The 18,003-nt window shown below is 44.6% G+C and overlaps 1 long non-coding RNA gene across 1 annotated transcript in view; it reads right to left on the bottom strand.

Moving 5' to 3' along the window:
* The window catches only part of LOC121077873, a 251,161-nt gene that overhangs the window by 14,093 nt on the left and 219,065 nt on the right, over positions 1-18,003 (bottom strand). The window contains exons 5-10 of the long non-coding RNA XR_005824342.1: positions 16,527-17,600; positions 16,145-16,247; positions 9,089-9,218; positions 5,036-5,190; positions 1,070-1,167; positions 623-744 (exon numbers count right to left, since the gene is read on the bottom strand). This is a non-coding gene — a long non-coding RNA (uncharacterized LOC121077873). The remainder of the gene's footprint in view (positions 1-622; positions 745-1,069; positions 1,168-5,035; positions 5,191-9,088; positions 9,219-16,144; positions 16,248-16,526; positions 17,601-18,003) is intronic.

The following is an 18,003-nucleotide window of genomic DNA, read 5'->3' as shown; positions in this document are numbered from 1 at the left end:
TAGCTCAAGAACCCTAACCCTGGTATAACCAGACCCAAGACGATCACCCCAGTGAAGGGAAGTCCGACTGCGAGACAGAGCCAAGCAAATACCTCCAGCACTGCTCCCCCGATGGGAGTGTGGCCAGATGTGTGCCTGCCTCTGGGGCTAGAGCCATCTTGTAATTTATAACAGTCTCTGTGCTGCTCTAATTTATGCTGGGGGCCGATGCACAGCTCGCTTCAGACAGAGTTCAAAGACTGCATGGACACCAGCAGCCCCAAGCTGCTCTGCACGTGGTCTGTCCGCAGCCTGCACCCTGCTCAGCAGCTGCCGTGGTCCTGTGGTGAGATTCACTCTCAAACCCAGAGCTGAGCTACCTCATACCAACAGGGCTGCTGTCGAGCTGGCTACTCTATGAGGCTACCAAGTGGTCCCTTTGAACTTTTCGAGGTCCCCAGAGAAGTACTGTTTTGCTTCACTTGTCTGTAATGTACAGCCCAGTTGTACAAAACTGTAATCCCACAGAGATATCCGAACATGCTTTTTGCTTGACAGAGCTCTTTCCATCGGTGTGCAGCAAAGAAACTTAACTTAAGCTTGGTAGCTAAGGCAGCATTTCATAATTTCAAAACATACTCACCACTCCACACATTTCCAGCGTGGGTTGGATCCAGATATCCAAATATTTTGTATTATCTTTTGGGGCTGTAAGTTTGGCTCCACTGCCTTGTATAGGAAACATGCTGGTATAGATGACAGAAGCTATAAAGGCAAAATAAATCCATCAACGCTTTGACCAAAACAACAATAGTGGAAAAAAAAAGAACACCAACATGATGCTGTTGGCAAAACTTGGCAAAAATAAAATCAGTTTAAGACAACTGAGCCATTTATATTTACAATAAGGGCTGACGGCTTTTGGGACACACAGTCTTCAAAGAGACTGGATTTGTTTTAGAAGCTCATTCATTTGCACGGGGCTCAGTGAACCAGCCAGTCCTCCTCCTCTCTGGGAAGACTCATTAGCTACAGGGAAACTCAGTGTGAATGGGAGATGTGTGTGGGGTATGGGTAATTACATAGGCACCTTAGAAATAAATCATGATCCTACTGTTGATATGATTGGAAACCTGGAACTGATCCTCATTTTAGCCTGGGAGAAGTTCTTCAGCAACACTCTATAAACTACAAAGAAAAGAAAAGGAAATTGACTTTAAAAACAACATTTTAATAATGCTAAGGTGTTGACAAAAATCTCAGCAAGCAAAGGAGCTCCGCACCGGGACGGGACCACTGCAGGGAAGTAGGCTACAGCATCTGCCTGCAGCATTGCTTGGGCCAGCGTTCTGTGAGCTCAGCGACTACAGCTGTTATCACGTGCCTGGAGAGGATGCTGTGGTGGAAAATGGACTGCAGGAATATATGAGCTGGCATTGGTGATCACATTGACTATCCTCAAATGCTGCCCCGCAAGCAGGAGTGATGGTAGGAAGTGGGGAAGCCTCAGAGCCACGATGCACTGCAGCATCATGAGCCTCAAAATGGAAATTCAGAGCTGCTGTATTTCTGAACAGGGAATCCCAGATGGATGAGGGGTACGCGCTCCCAGAGCATGTGTGCCGTTAGGCCCACGTGCCTGAGATGGAAACTCGAGTGCAAACTGCAAATCTGTCTAGCACATCGACCTTGAGTCTGTAACATTCCAGCTGTGCTAGCCTTGCAGTGCATGCACTGCACAGCTAAACGCATGCATGCTGCAATTATTTACCCTGGAAATATATAACCCAGGCTCCTGGTCTCACTGTGCATCCCAAAATACACTCCAAGTCCCCTTTCTGGGTTTCAGACATCCAGACATCCTACAAAGATGTGATGCAGTGTCAGTGCTAACTGGGACACAGTGATGCTGGTGGAAAGGATGGATGTGAAACTCCTCCTGGTTACACCAGGAAAATTCAGAGCTGGGGGGCTCAGGATGCTCTTCAGAGAGCCTGCTTCCACTAATTCAATGCACTATATTCAAATTCAAATAATTTTGACTACCTTTACGGCAAAGACTGTCTCCTACACTGAAGACGTACAAAGTCCCAGACAGCAGATCTGTAACCTTTACTGAAGCCAAGTTGACAGTAATGTAATGAAAATCATATTGATCCTGTGTGAGACTACGGTACAGAGTGCTCACATTGATGACGTGCTCTCTGCAGCAATGCATGCTGCTAGATCCAAAACCACGAGGGAAAGGCATTACAATCCTTAAGTGAAAAACTGTGTAATGCAATAAAATAAGCCACAGAAAAAATCACAAGAACACAGTGGCCCAGATTCTCCAATGATGCACCCTGCTACCTCTTGACTGGTTTTGATAAAATTATACTGTTTCCAGTCAGCTGAGAGTCTTGCTCTGGTCTGTGGATTAAGCAAAGGTTTTAGAAAAGCACAGTAACCCCAGTCATTTACAAAGAGGTGCTGCAGAGCTGAACATGCTGAGCTGGGAGGCCGGGCAGTGACAGCTCCAGGTAGCCTCTTCACCATTCGTCATGTCAGTCATGCCTAAGTGGCTTAAAGGAATTAGTTTTCCATTTAATTTGGGAAATTTTCCCAGAAAGTCTTGAATCCTGAATACAAATAAGAGTTGCTTAGAATATACTTGACTGCACTTGGCTACCTTTCAGTTAGCCGAGTAACTCCTGCACAGATCAGCCCGGTTTACTAGTGCTGTGAGCACTCATCTGGATTTAGGCTCCACTTGTTGAGGAGCCAAACTGACTAGAGGTCTTTTGCAGTTATCTGCTAATTAGTATCACATTTCCTAAACCCAATCCATTTTCTTGGTGTCAGACTCTTTGAATGTTGGATAACAGGTACTTACAAGAAGATGTTGGTATTATTCAAAGAAGAAATCACTGCAGAGGCAACTCTCACAACTCCTTGCTTCTCGCTCAGGCAGGCTCCTGCCAGGGTGCCCTAATGCACTCTGCAGCCCCCGCGCAGTTCAACGCACACAGGCAGTGCAGACCTTCCCACCAGCTGAAATGAGCCTTCAGGTCTTAAGTGTAACAGCACAGATCATAACCTAGCAGGTAGGGTGATGTTTAAACCTAATTCCCATAGTCACTGGATATGCAGCCCATGACCATGAAGCAATTTATTAACTGCAAATACACCAGGCCGCTCAATGGACATATGCTATTGATAACAAATTATCTCATGTGGGTGACGAGCATGTAGGTGCTGTTGCAGCCTTTGTGGTTCATAGCTATACTGGTTTATGGCAAATACATGCACAGATCCCTTCAGGCTATTAAACATAGTCCATCACACTATCAGCGTTCCACATTTCCATGCGCGTATAGCCCAGGTAATCCCAAAGGTGCCCCTGCCCACCCCTCTCCATCTGCAGCATAGCCAGCAGGTAGAGCAAAGGTGGGCATCACCCTCCACCTCCTCCCACCCCTCTTACACCCACAGCACCAGGGCCTGTGCTGTTTTCACCAGAGGGCCAGTTGTAGAGTTACACCTACATGTATTTTGGTCATGCCCTGCTATTTCAATCTGCCACAAGGGAACTAAAAATCTGAAATTAAGAATCCTAAGGACCTCCCTGTCCTTAATGCACGCTGCTTTGCTGGGTCCCCTGCCCAGTGGGGTGCTGGCTGGGAGGCAGGCAGCAAACCCCAGCACTGTTCCCGTGCTCTGCTCCTCGCTGTCTGACTTCCCTCCACACTTCTTCCTCTCGGCTTTCCTTTCCTTAAACACTTTGAAGTTTCTTTTGCATTGTGGTTGGTTTTCAGATGCACCATAAAAATCTGCGTGCTGGGAATACTGTGGTTAAGACATGGGAATGCAAACATTGTGGAAATAACTTGGGTTTTGTTTTTCTTTTCCTTCCCCTTTTTTCCCTTCTATAAACTAACTTTTCCACTTCTTCAGTATGTTGGCACTTAGAACTTGTTTAGCCTGTTAATAGAAACAAGGACTGAAGGGGTCACATATATGGTCTGTTTTGAAAAAGGAGTGGAAGTCTGCTGCAAGCTCTCAGCCAGGGTTCGAGCAGGTAGCTGCTGGTGCAAGGCCCGTGCCCCTCAGCAGCCAGCTGCTGGAAATTCGGCGGCTGCGACTTGTGACCCTGCACCCCAACCCCTGTCTCCCACCCTCTGCCCCAGCATCCTGCCCTCACTTGTCCCTCACCTCTCCATGGCTTTTTGCTGTCCCAGGGCCCTCTCCAGGGCCATCCCATGCCATCTCCATGGCCCAGCTTCAAGAAGACGACCTTTAGCTCCTGCCACTGGCCTCAGTCTTACTCTCCAGAGGCCTCACTGCTCTCTCCCTGCGTGGCTAGTGCATGCATGTTTGTGCCTCCTAGATTTGCAGCATGTTTTAAAGACCACATCACTACATGGGTCAAGGCATCACACAGTCACCACAGTGAGCCACAAATCTCCCTCTCTTAAACTGAAGACTTCTGGTAGATTGAGCAAGCTCACTGTGCTGAGTCCATGGTAGTAGGCATTCAAGAGCTGGAGCAGCACGCTCTCTGCTCTTTAAAAGACAAAATATTTTAATGGCAGTAGGGTTTGGGTATCTTTCAGTGGTTCTTACAGGTCTGTCCTAGACCACATCACAGACCAATTTGCTCTTTAAAGAGCCTGTTGTTGGGATTAAAGAATAAACAGACAAAAAGTATTTTCTTAGAACTGCACTTTTTCTCTCACTGACTTCCATTAGCACATCTTTATCCCACCACACCCTGCCTTTATTTTCATATACCTTGAGTAATAAGGTGCTAATAGACCCCATCCTACCACCTGGAGAACTAAGACACAGGGAGGCTGAAGAGGATCAGAAAGGCCCTGTAGGCGAGATGTGCTGCTATGCCAGCTCTTGGCCTGCCTGGCTTCTCCCAGAGACTCAGCTTGCTGCCTAGGAAATAGCCTTTTTGGAAAGTGGTACTTTGTTTTGTAGCTTTTTCAAAAAGAACACATTTACATAGTTTTTCAGAAAGGACTCAAGATGTGTTACCATTAGAAAAGACAAATTAAAAAAATCTCACAGTTTTTACAGTCTTGACCTGTATCTCCTGAATGTTTTGGTCTTGGTGTACGGCGTTGCTCCTCATTTTTTCACTCTTCATCAATCTTTCGGAGATGTCTGCATACAGCATGGTTCTAATGGGCTTTGGACACTGATGTCTGTTCCAAAACACTTCTAGAAAATACAATAACACAAGGGTGATTTGAGCTCCTAGTCTCTGGCCTATCTGCAAAGTGCCTGCTGAAGTGCTGTTGTAGGCAGATCATAATTAATAATTATTGTTATTTATAGTGGGGCCTGCAGAACAGAATTGAAAGTGTCATCAGATTTTACATCCAAAATATTGTCTAAGTTAGTGCTTTCTAATTCCCAGGCATTGCTGTGGGAAGATACAATTGCACATGTAAATACTTTCCCATGCCTCCTCACCATGTGCTTATTTCGCATGTGTAAAGCATATGGGAATGTACGTAGGGCCTCGTTGGAAATGTACTGTGTGTGTAAATTGTTGCTTGTCTACATCTGTGTATCTAATTGCATGTGAAAATCACTACTTTAGTTGCATCAATGAAATACAACTTTTTGAAAATATAGCCTGCATGTGTTTCTCATTCATTTTAGTGAGGCACAAGATGATCCAGTTGAAAAACAGTAGCTAGGACCAGATGTTCTGTTCCTCCAGCGTGAGAGAAGCAGCTCAGCCTTAAGAAACTCAGAGCTGCTCAGCTCAGGATGCTTGCTCTATCATGGGACAGAAAGCTCATCTGCTTCAGTGGCCTCCCTTTCCAAGGACTCGGACCTACTCCCAAACAATTTAATGGGCAGAAATTCACCTTTGTTTCCAGTAATTTAGAATCAAGCACCAAGTTGTCCTCAAGTGCTGATGAGCAATGGGTAGAAATACTGTTGTGTGGTCATTTGGTGGGTTTTGAGCCAACCATGGGACACTCCTGGGTGTTGGCCATCTAAGACTGGCCATACAGCAGAGGTTTAATGTAATATATGATGGGATGGGTAAGTCACCCAGCTTTGCCAAAATGTCATTTTTAAACTATGTGCCTAATTTCTAAACAATTGCGTTTTAAAGATTTTAATAACTCCTTGAATTTTTCCAGAGCTCTGCTGCTGCTGTGGTCATATTTCCAAATTCAATGTACCTCTTACTCCTCCACTTAAAACATTCACTTTTCATTTAAACCTGCAGGAAAAACAAAATCTGGATTACTTTCAAATTATTGGCCAAACTCAAAGAGACATCCCAGCCCTTTATGGGGTGCAGATAAAAGAGCTTACAGTCCCTGCTCTGCCAGGAAAAACGTTCACTTTCTGTGAAAAACATTAAGAAATCAAATGAAGAGCTTATTAAAATTTTAGATGCAAGAATTTGCAAATTGGACAGCGATGCATGCATATGTCAGACCCTTGAGATGAGATGGTGCCCGTCATAAACTGCTGCTGGATGCGTAAATAAGACTCACTGTTCTCTCCCACAACCGTCGTGTATTGAAGTAGGAGCTCAGGCTGAAAGCACTCTTTGTGAGGATCAGCTCCAAAGATTTATGTGGAAGAACCTTTTCTTTATTTACCAGCTTGCTGAATCTGACAAAGTATTTGATAGCTTGGAGCCTCCAGCCTGAGCACCTGTTTGTAAGAGCTTTTGTCAGTGATTGTACCTGCTTTGCTGTTTATTTTTCAGTACCCCAACCTGCAATTGCCCTCCTGTTGCCTTGACAAAGGACCTAAAATGAAAACAACCCACTCCATACTCTCTTCCCTTCCATCTCTTCCAACAGCCTCAAAACTGCTGAAGATGGCTTTGATCCTTCAGGTGCTTTAATCTAGGACACATGAACCTAATCCTCAACTTTCCAAAGAAGTATTAGTTATTCTAATCGTTATTCTAAAGTATTAGTTATTCTTCTGAAGAGAGGTGTTTTAGTTGGCAGAGGTGTTCGCTAGACATTGCAGGTGTTGGCAGTGTAGTTGTACCCGAAGGAGTGATGACTATTAAAAACTGCTCCTTCTTACCCATCAGCTCTGTAAGGCTACTTGCATGACTAACTGTAGGCTGTATGGGGAAGACAAGAAGTCTCTATGCTTATCAACCTGATGGACCTTTATTGCTACTATTAATAAATGCTTAAGAAGCTTTGACTTGCAGAACCCACTCGAAGCTTGCAGAGTTAGCAGCTACAAAAAGCTTTTCACTTTTTACTAGTAAACTTGCTGCATTTGATCTGTAAATTCAGACACATCAACATCTTAATTTATAAATGCAAATATGTGAACAGGGCTGCTGCAAATAAGGGTGTGCATTACCCCAGGTTTGCATCCAAAGATGCTGCAGACATCTGCCAAGTTACACTCGGAGTTGGGTGAGAAAAGCAGTTTGCATTTTCTCCTTGATCACATAAAAACAGTAAGTGAACAGCTAGAGGATATTAAAAATAAATAAATATATTTGTAAGCCCTCCTAAATGCCCACATTAAATAGAGATCTGGGCTACAGTTTTGCACGATAGCTCATATTATTCATTGTCAAAGATAGGTGCATGGGTAAGAGTTTGTTTGACGGACGGAGAGACCACCTGTCTTGGAATATGCTCTGCATGATGCTGCATGTTTTATTTTTCCTTTCTCCTAACCAGGTCATATCCAGTTTACTAATACATTCTGTTTCGAATACAACTTCCATAAAGCATTTGAAACATCTGGAAACCTTATCTGCATTTCTGTGCATATATTTTTGCTCCTATATAGAATCTTATGTAGCACACAGACAGTGAGACTATGAGCAGGTAAGATATTAAAATGACTGAGTCAGACCAAAAGGGTTCTCAACTACTCCACGACCATATGATATAAAGCCTAATACATCACAGATCATCTGTTTCATTCACACGTACCTCATGAATTTGTAGGTATAGGCTCTTTTCAGCCCGCTTGGCCCTGTAGCATAACTGACTGCTCTCAGAGCTCCCGCAGACCCCCTGGAGCAAGCTGCTGGCGTCCTCATCTTGAACACCCCGACTTCATCAAGGCACAGTTCCCATCCTGCACAGTCCTGCTTGACAAGATGACCAAGGACAAGAGTCTTGTCTTTGCTGTCCTTCTGACACATTCCTCGAGGCTGTCCCACATCCTGAAGCCTGCAACCTGCACCCTGCTTGCTGGGTTAGGAAGCAGAGTCCCAGCGAAGAGCCAGCTTGCACCACAGCTTTGCCCAGAGCAGTCCTGGTAAGACGTCTCCTTTAATAAAAGAGACCTGTTCAGGGACCTCGATGTATCCTCTGGTAACACAAAAAAGATCTCAAAGCATCTTTTAAACTCCAGGCAGAAATATTTTAGAGAGATGCCTGGTTAGGCTCTCTCATCACTCTTAACAGAAGAGTGGCACCTTGATCAAAAAGAAAGGAGTCTGGATGAAGGACAGCATCTGTAAGAGCATTCCCTGTCAAGTTTCCATGTTTCCACATCTTATCTGAGTGGAAAAGAGGCTTGTTTTGCCACGTCTGTCTTTTCCCAGAAATACATGGCAGTTCCCATTACCTAAAATCATCTTTAAATGTCCTGGGAGATATTTCATCTACTGTGTCTGACTCAGCTCTATGACAACATATATGATGAGAAAAAAAACACATCTTAAAATCAGATTTCTTTGGACATCCACCTGGCTGACTTTCCCTCTCTAGTGTTCGTAGTGATAGAGTGCAAACCCGACGATGCCACGTGCTTCAAAACAGTTCATTAATTTATCTCAGAGTGATTTCGTAAGACTTAGCAGCCTTCAACCAAGCATCAAGTAAGCTCAAGCAGAATGGTGGTTGGAGTCTCCCTGCGCTCATTCAGAACATGTTATTGCTGGTGTGGGAAGCAAATACAGCCGACCAGTAACGTCTGCTTCCAAAGAAAACACTCACTTTACTGTATCTGGTGTTTTGAAATGTACAAAAATAAATTATTTATTATCATGACTTTTGGGCTGAACCTATTTATATGGGCTTGCATCTGTCTGATCTGAAGACTGAGTCACTGACTGACAGACACCCTGTTGGCTGGTCCAGTTACTTACATTATGTCCATACTGTTCCAACAGTTTAAATAAAAATAGCAAGCTTGAAACTTCTCCTCTGTTGGCATTTCTTCATAGGGACGGGGTGTTGCTTGAAGAAACATCAAATCACTCTTAAAAGAGGTCAGATCTGCAGGGTGAAATGGTAAAATTACTGGTGAGACTCACTGGCTGCACATTTCCAGCACAGCTTCAGACCCCTAAGCAGCTGTGCTAGATGCCAAAAGAACGGGCAAAGAGGTCTGGAGGACATGTGAACTGCTTCAGTGTGTCCCTCGAACTATCAGTCAATGAGAATTAAAAGTCTGCTGAAGCCCAAAGCTCACAGCCTTTCTGCCACTGCCAGCCACTTCCAGACAGGGCCAAATACATGAGCAGCTTTTCCACAGAAACCAAATTTATTCCAATTTTTTCCTCCTGTTTCATCTAATTGTTACATCAGTAATGTTACTTGAAATAACCCAACACCCACGCAGATCCTCAGGCGTGACGTAAAGAAAGGCTCCCCAGGGCCTGTATGGGCAGAGAGGGATCACATCCTGGGGGAACAGGTGAAATGTTGGCCTTTCTCCTCACTTGCTGAATTAGGCAGGAGCAGGAGAGGACTGACAGTATATTTTTTGTCCCCCATACAAGCAAAAAGTTGTGGCACAGCCTGCAGAGAGCATTCCCACTGGGCCTGTGCCCCAAAATGGCTTTTCTGGGGTATGCTGTAGCCATAAATGCAGCCAAATCCTACTAGTGCCGCAGCTAGGAGCGCTTAAACAAGAAGAGCCTGATATTTTGAAGGTCAGAGGCAACACCGCCTGCAGTGCAGGTATTACAGAGGTGTTTTCCAGCTTTCCATCTCACAGCCTCTTCCTGGAGACTTTAGTACAGATACTAATGATACCATGATAAGAAAGGGATGCCCTAGGGCTCTAGGCAGCCTTCTACCTCTCTCAGTGCTGTGCATGCTACAATTCCTTACCTGGCACATCCTACTTATACCTACTTTCCAATATCTTGAGAGCACGAAGAATTAACCACACTTATTAATGCTGTAATGCAAAGCTGAGTGTCTATCACCCAGGAACAGAGAAAAAAAAAGAAAGAAAAAATCACAGTCATGCCTCACTAATGTTAATTTGAATTGTACAGTATTTTCATGCCAAACACTCTGATCAGGCCACAGTTTCGGGCAGAGAAAGACACAGATCCTCCCCTGTAAGGTGCAGAGGCACTAATGTACTCACAGCTTCATCAAGCATAACTAGATGGCTCACAGCAAACACCGCAACTCGCCTTTTGTCCAGGAGAAGCCCTTAATTCAGTGAGTACACCCACCTGTGGGTTAGGTCTGTGTGCGATCTCACAGCTTTTTTCCCACCTGAAGGTGAAAATCATTTTTATGTAACAAAATTTTATGCAACAGGTGTCTAATCACAGTTTCTCACTTTATTTCACAGATTACTTTGTTTCGTAAAAGACGAAGCAATTCAGTACAGCCTGGACTGGTGTGGCCGAGGAGAACCAGCAGTGACGAGGAGGATCTCCTGCTTAACACACACACACCTTGGGGCAGTGGCCAACACCTAAGTGAAGTATAATATTCTCTACTTGCTGTGTGCTCGCAAGCATGGAAGACTATGAGTAGGATGTGTGTTTGTGGTCGAGGAGGTATGCAAGCTATGCTCTGTGTGGACAGAATACGCCTGGTGCTGAAAGCTGTGGGATGGAAGAATGAATGCAGTTGTATTGGGAGAAGGAGGAATGCTTACAGTATTTTGTGTCCTCAAATGTGGATTAGCTTGGACAGGGATGTAAGGTGGGAAAGACATATCCTGAACACCTGTTTCTACATCTGTATTTTTTTTCCCCATTTTGGAGGCAGCATGCCTTGCTTCACGCACCCTGTCCTCATTCTGCACTCGGGTCCTTTCCACTTCATGCAAAAATAGCTTCTCCTCCCATGAAAGTCGGTTGTGTTTCTAAGCGGGGCGCGGTTCCTGCCTGCACGTGGTATGGCAGGAGGACGCGGCACACATCTGCCTGCCCATGTCCTGGGGAAGCCAGGAGGCAGAGAAGGTTTTCTGCTGGGACCGAGCCTCCTGTGCAGCAGGGAGCGTGCCCCATGCCTGCAAACTTTCCTCCTGCGTGGTGTTCCCCACTGCTTTCCTTCCACGGCTCAAGCTGCCACTCAAGGAAGAGGGAATTTGGTCAAGCCAAGGTACTCAGGACGGACTCTGGGGAATGGGATTAAGGTGGCCACATTCTCAAAGTCCCGTGCAAAATGTGCGTGCCAGGAGCTGGTGAACAGCGCTATTCTCGCTTTTGTCAGCAAAAGGAAGTTTAATTGATTTATCAAGAAGCTAAGGCTAAAAAATCTCTCCAGAGGCAATGGAGATACATGCACTTTCACTGACCTCTGAAAATACATGATTTATGGGAATACCCACTTATTTACCTAAATTCCCACAAACTGACCTGAAAAAATTAGCCCTTGATCTCAGATGGCAAGGGACTCCACAGAGGTAAACTCTGAAGGATTGAAAAGCAAAGGAGAATCTAAAGAAAACGTATTCTTTAAAACTAGAAATACATTGAAGGGATAGAAAATAATTTGTACTAAGTAGTGTAACAGAATATCGCTTGGCAATGCTGTCAGGCTGTGGATGGACAGAGAGTTAGGGCTTCGAACTAGTTTGGTTTGGCTGTTGGTAATTAGGCACTTGAAAGGAAATTTGAAAACATAGTAATAAGAATTTCAACTCAGAAGTGCTAAGATTCCACAGTCCTATAGCCACATCCCTGACCTGCCTTCACAGGGAACCTCCGCACGCACCCTTCTGCAGAGCTGCTTGGCTTGATGAAGTCACACTGCTTCGGAAATTACATTTTTACAGGATGGCTACCACCCTCCTGCGCTATGCTGGGTGTCTGGTTGCCAGTGCTTTGGATCCCAGAAACATTAGGACTGCAGACTCAAAGACAAAGCCCTTTGTGAAAAGCGCTATGATCTCTTAGAGCATTTCTACAAAGAAGACAGGATCTCGGCTCCCAGGATGTCCCACAAAATAATTTAATGTATTAGGCTGCCCAGTGTGTAGTGTTTCTGGCTTGGAATGATGGGTTTTGTTCATTGTGTTAGGTTTGAACCTGACATTCAGAGGGTGCAAATAAGATGCACTGGCCTGCTTATCAGCCCCCACAGCAAACGCTAGTTTTTAAGCTCTCTTTAAAAAAATGCTTGATGAAATTTAACCTTTTCCCTTGTATTCCCAGCACAGCCAGTCCCCCTGAAATCAGTCAACAAATATGAAGAGAAACAGCTACTTTGGATGTCAGATCCAAAATGCATGCTGCTCGACGTGTAAAGAAACCATTGTGAAATTAGGGTGGGCCAACATCAGTTCTGATGTGCAATGCTTGAATTGATCTAGGATCTTGCATGGAGCTGGGAACTGAGGAAGTGGAAAGTAAAACCCCAGAAGTCATCAAAAATAGATCAAATCAGAACAAAACCTGTAAATTCGTTTGTCCAGAGGATGAGAAGTTGGTTAGGTCATATTCCATGGTGGCTCTGAACCAGGACTGGATGTGCCGTCATGCCTCAGAGGTCTAATTTGAAGTTACTCTTTGATCTCCTCACGGTGTTTTATGTGAAGAAGCCATAGAGTCCATCCGGATCAGACCTTGAAAGCCTCAAGCCAGGTTTGGATCTGGACTCTGTGGGTTTGGCTCATTTCTAGGCGTAAGTGCGAATGCGTTTGGTGGTCTGATTCAAGTCTCCAGCAAACAGGTGAGTTGGCTTTGTTCAAAACCACTGCATAATTCTGCGTGATTGGCACCTTTCACTTAAAAGAAGCCTGAGCTGTATTAGCCAGCAATGACTTAAATTGGCAAAGGCTTGGGGAGGTTTGTATAGCAGTTGGCTCTGTTCAAGGCTTATATTCTCTGATTTTCGTGAACCCGAACCCACACTGGAATAGGGAGCAAGAGAATAAACTACCTACCAAGCATCCGACACTAAGAACAATGCCATTCTTCTTAAACAAACAAAAATCCATCTTAATGTGATAATCTTACAATAACCAATTATTTCAATGAACTAATGACACCAAGACAAGAAGTATCCCAGAGTCAGAGGCATGAACTTTTAGCTGTTAGGTCAACGGTAACATATCTTCTTTGAACAAGCCTGACAAAGATCTGCTGAGCAATATCCATTGGGGCCAACAGCGCTTGGCTGTCTGCACTGTGGTGGAGAGATAGACTTGGATAACAGTGTCACTCACTCCTCTGCTGACAGCGGCCAAGCATAATGAAGCGTGGCCAAAGCCTTCTTCAGCCTGATGGCAAGAGTGAAATGCTGAAAAGACCTAAAAATGGCTGATATGGATGAATTAGAATGAAATGGTTGCCGTAACGATGATCTGAGACAGCACGTCCAGCGCTGAAGCCAACACGACCCCGTTCCAACCCCCTCCTTCCTCTCCAATGGCCTACATGCTGCATTTTCCTGTATGCTGCAAAAACTCAGGGAAGTACATCCAGCCCACAGCGGTGTCAAGGGATGTCTGCACCGCAGACTACAGCATAACACAGAGGTATCTGGATTAGCTGCAAAAGAGCTAATGTGAGTGCCTCTGGCCATGTAACTGCAGCTTCAGGATTTGCTTTGCATAACTGGTTCCTGTTGTTGTTATTTATTACTGGTAACAGCAGTAGCACTGTAACAGAGTCAAGGTAGACACTAAGGCCAGGGACCTGCTGACATAAACACAGTATACACTTGCTCCCAAAACTTCTTCAGTAAGATCAGACACAGCAGGTGGAGATGGAGAGACAAAGAGGCTGGGCACAAAGAAACCAATGGAAGAGTTAAATTAACTAAGTTAGTTCTCTTAGGAAATCCATGTTGCTATTAAATGCAAATATTAGCCAAAAATGAAGATAAAAGGCAGAAAAGAAAATTACTTTTTTTTTTTTTTTCCCCTGTTTTGAGGGAGAGTTTTTCCTGGCTCTGATCTGAAAATGGAGAATGAAGGTTTCACTGGATGCATGAACCTAAACTATGAAGAGGTGTTTTCCTGTGCTTAAAACCCAGCCTGAGCTTTTCAGGAGCAATTGCTATTTCAGTTGTCTCACAAACCTGGCCCAGAGTGTATGACTTCTTGGCAGTAAAAGAGAGACCCAGGATATCACTTAGAACATCCAAATCCATTTTCAGAGAAAGATCAGATCACCAGGTCAGCATCGAATCTCTGGGAGTAGACTCTCTTCTGGGCTGTATTCTTCCTGCAAACCCACTAACAACAAATCTGTGGAAGGCAACAAATCATATTGTCCCCAGGAAGCTCTGTGTTGAACAGGGAAGCACAGATTCAGCCCAGGGAACATCTGGTTCACCCACAGACCAGCAGGTATCTTTTAAACCAGTTAAGAACATCACCTTCCCCGTCATTAGAAAGAGATCAAAAAAAAGCAACAGAGATTATTTTTTTTTGAGCTAATTGAGAAAATGTCAGGCTATAACCGCCAGGGCCCAGCACAAGGGGGATGCAATGGCTAAGGATGACTTCGAGGTTTAACTAAAGAAAAGAAGAAAAGGGGTGCTGTGTGGCACAGCTCAATGATGGTAACATACTAGTGCAGATTAACACACTTCGCGGTTCCTAGGTATTGGTTTGGCACCATGAATGACCCAAGAAAGAAATCTTAGTGTGTTGTGCATGTGGAATGTATTCAGAAGCCGAAGGGAGCCACAAAAAATAGTCTGATACATCTCTATTTGTAACATTAGCTGATGGCAGTTTCCAGTCCTTCTCTTTCTCCAAAGCATCTTAGAAAATAGCTTTTAAATTCATCAGATCTTGGACATGCAGCATGGGTAACGTTCCAGCAAGTAGCCGTTTATTTTATAAGGGGATTTAAATATTGTAAAACTGAATAAAATGCAGGTGTTTGCATTACAGACAAGCAAGCCTTGCCTAAACTCTACAAAGACGTGACTTCCAGATTAAAAGGGCCTTGCACACTTTGTGCTGCCTCAGTGGCGGGGGTGGATTTTTGGATCAGGTAGTGCAGCACCTTCCTTGGGACGATGAGCTCCCCGATTCCAACCTCTGCTCTGTGCGCACGTCAGGGAAACGCATACAGCAGAACAGATGGCGGCCATATTTACATCTGCACAGTTCTGTAAACTTTGAAATTTGGCTGAGGGAGTGCAGCAGCCAGATTCCCCAAATCTGAACAATTGCCATCTAGTGTCTGCAGCTGCCATATATTCCGATAAGGATGGACTCCAACGCTGGAAACCCAATATTAATGCTAGTATTCAGAAGACCCAGCTCAGGCTGCTGTGAAGGGATTAACCAACACAGGAGCACAAAAACACATGAAAAATAGATCCACTGGTTTTCACAATGGATTTTGGTAGCAAGGAAAGAATTACAGCTGCCTCTTGGAAAGCTCCTCCAATGACCAAACCCAACCCTTCTGGCCCATACACAATCAACCTCCTCAAGAAGAGCGAGTATGTGGAAAACTTTACAACAAGGTTTAATGATGGTGAAACTCTACTGCTATCAGTGCTTTATTCCTGATTTACACTGGTAAAAGTGAACAGATAGCCAAGGTAATACTAGTTAATTATTAAATATATAATCAGTGTAACCATGCCCTCTAGAGGACTAAGCTTACCTTCATAGAGTCAAAACCAGCCCTTGGGTCTCTACACTCTTAAAATGTGGGGGAAATGCACTTTGGAGGTTCTCATTTTCCTTCCCCACCTGAATCTAGATGTGAATCACCACTTCCTCACTGGCACCACAACCTACAGTGGGTTGAACCAACCCCCCCAAATGGCACTGATGGCTGGGTTTTAAGGTTTGTACCCACTGGTGCCACTGCCAAACAGCTCATTGAGCTAATCCCCACCCAGACACTGAAGGACTGATCCGAGGTCCTACTCCATACAAAAGGGGAGGTCACTTCCATAGATGTTTGACAGTTTTGCGAAGCTTGACCCAAATGAAAATGTTAGGTATTAAAAAACAGCATTCATTTTCTTACCTCGTGCTTTCCACATCTTCCTTCCTTTCCTTTTTTCTGCATTTGCTGGCAACTTCCCCAACTTTGCTTGGTCAGTGCGGTTTACATTCCCCGTTGGCCTGAGCTGCAAAAATGAGAGTGAAATCAATCTATGTGCAGTTTGTTGGCTGTGGCTGGGATCACCCGAGTCTGCCAGGATGCTGGCAGCCATGGCAGCTGCTAGCTGCACTCCTGGGTACTTGGTGCAGGCGGTGAAACCATCCGGAAGGAGCGGATAAATGCTCGTGGTGCTGGGCTGTCTTGAGCTTGTACACCTATGCTGAGAAACAAAATCCAGTAACGAACAGGGAAAGGGTCAAAGCTATGAGCTAAAAGGTGGAAACAAAAGGAAATTCTCCCTTACCTGCTTCAGTAGGTTTTTGCTGGTCCAGCTGGTCTACGGAGAACTCCAGATACTCCTTTGAAAGTCCTGGGCACCAGCCTGGGGACACAGGTCTGGGGTGGTGGCCTCCTTCCAAGCTCCTGAGGGACAAGTCCACAAAAGGTAGGACACCCCATTGCTTTCAGTATTTTGACATCTTTTTCCCAGCATCTTAGCTTGTGTCTCAAAATGAGACTGTTCTCCCAGTAAGAGAAGCATACGCAAACCACAGTGATATTCTAGTAGCTCTGGTGAGTAAACCCGAAATAGCTAGGATGTGGGATTTTCAGAGCCCATATCATTAGCTTTGCTTTATCATTGAAGATGCTGGGATGTTACACGCTGAAGGTAATACAGCTGTCAGATGTTGGTTTTGAAATACACGCCATGGATGTTTTCATTTGATTATTTTGTTGTTTGTTTTGATTTTTTACTCCCACTTTTCTCTGTTTTCTTTTCCCCTTTTCTCCCAGTACAAGAATACGTGTTTTTTCCCTTGGTTACTTCCACTCTGCTGACCTGGTTTCTTGCCTCCCTTTGGAAGCATTTGGGTGTCTCAGGAAGGGAGAGGATGAATCAGTGAACACGCAGCAGATCTGGGAATACCCCGACAGCCTGTGGGGAGCAGAGGATTGCAGAGCCTTCGGAAACTGCTCAGCAGTCAGGGGTGCTAACGTTTTCCTTTTCTCCTTAAATTCTCATTAGCAGACAGTATGGCTGCTCTGAGCTGATGCTGCCCTCGCTCTTAGATCAGAAAGACCTTTCTTTGCGGCGAGTTTAGAAGACAAAACTCTACATATTTTAGTGGCAAACAAAAATACATAACTTAGTGCAAATTCTCCAGCAGAAGGAAGGTTCTGGCCTATCAGAAATGGAAGGATTATTTGTTGGGAAGGCTGCACTAGCCCTAACAGATTGCTAAGCACAGAGGCTCTCAGGTTGTATTTCACTCGCAGGAACACCAAGTGCCTCCCCATAGTATTGTGTCTCCGTGGCTCAGGGCTTGTTCCCAGTCTACCGGAGATGCTCCATCTGCTTCACAAGCGATAACCACACCTGGGAAACAGGCAGAGATTTATCGAGAGTTCAGTAACAGAACAACAGGCCACCTCTGTTGTGTAAATTACTTAACATGACATTGAAAATTTGACACAGAAGTATTGGATAAATGTAGAGCAATGCAACGTGACGATCTAACCACTGAATTTTTAAACTAAAATTCAGATGTGACCTTTATGCATTCTCCCTACCAAAAGTCTGGAGCAGTATTCTGTTGGGCTTGTTATTCTTCCTTTTAAAACATCGTCTAGAAAATAGAGTGAACAAACTGCAATTTAGCAAAAACCGTTCCCCCGGCATTAAGCGCCCTGCATCTTGGCCCTGGGGCAGGGATGCACATCATTTTAAGCATTTCGAGTCATCCCATTGATTTCAGCCAGATTACTCATATGATCAGTGT

This window comes from Cygnus olor, chromosome 14, assembly GCF_009769625.2.
Source record: "Cygnus olor isolate bCygOlo1 chromosome 14, bCygOlo1.pri.v2, whole genome shotgun sequence".
Classification (NCBI taxonomy): Eukaryota; Metazoa; Chordata; class Aves; order Anseriformes; family Anatidae; genus Cygnus; species Cygnus olor.
The sequence above is the reverse complement of the archived record's forward strand: the minus strand, read 5'-3'. Positions and strand labels throughout refer to the sequence as shown.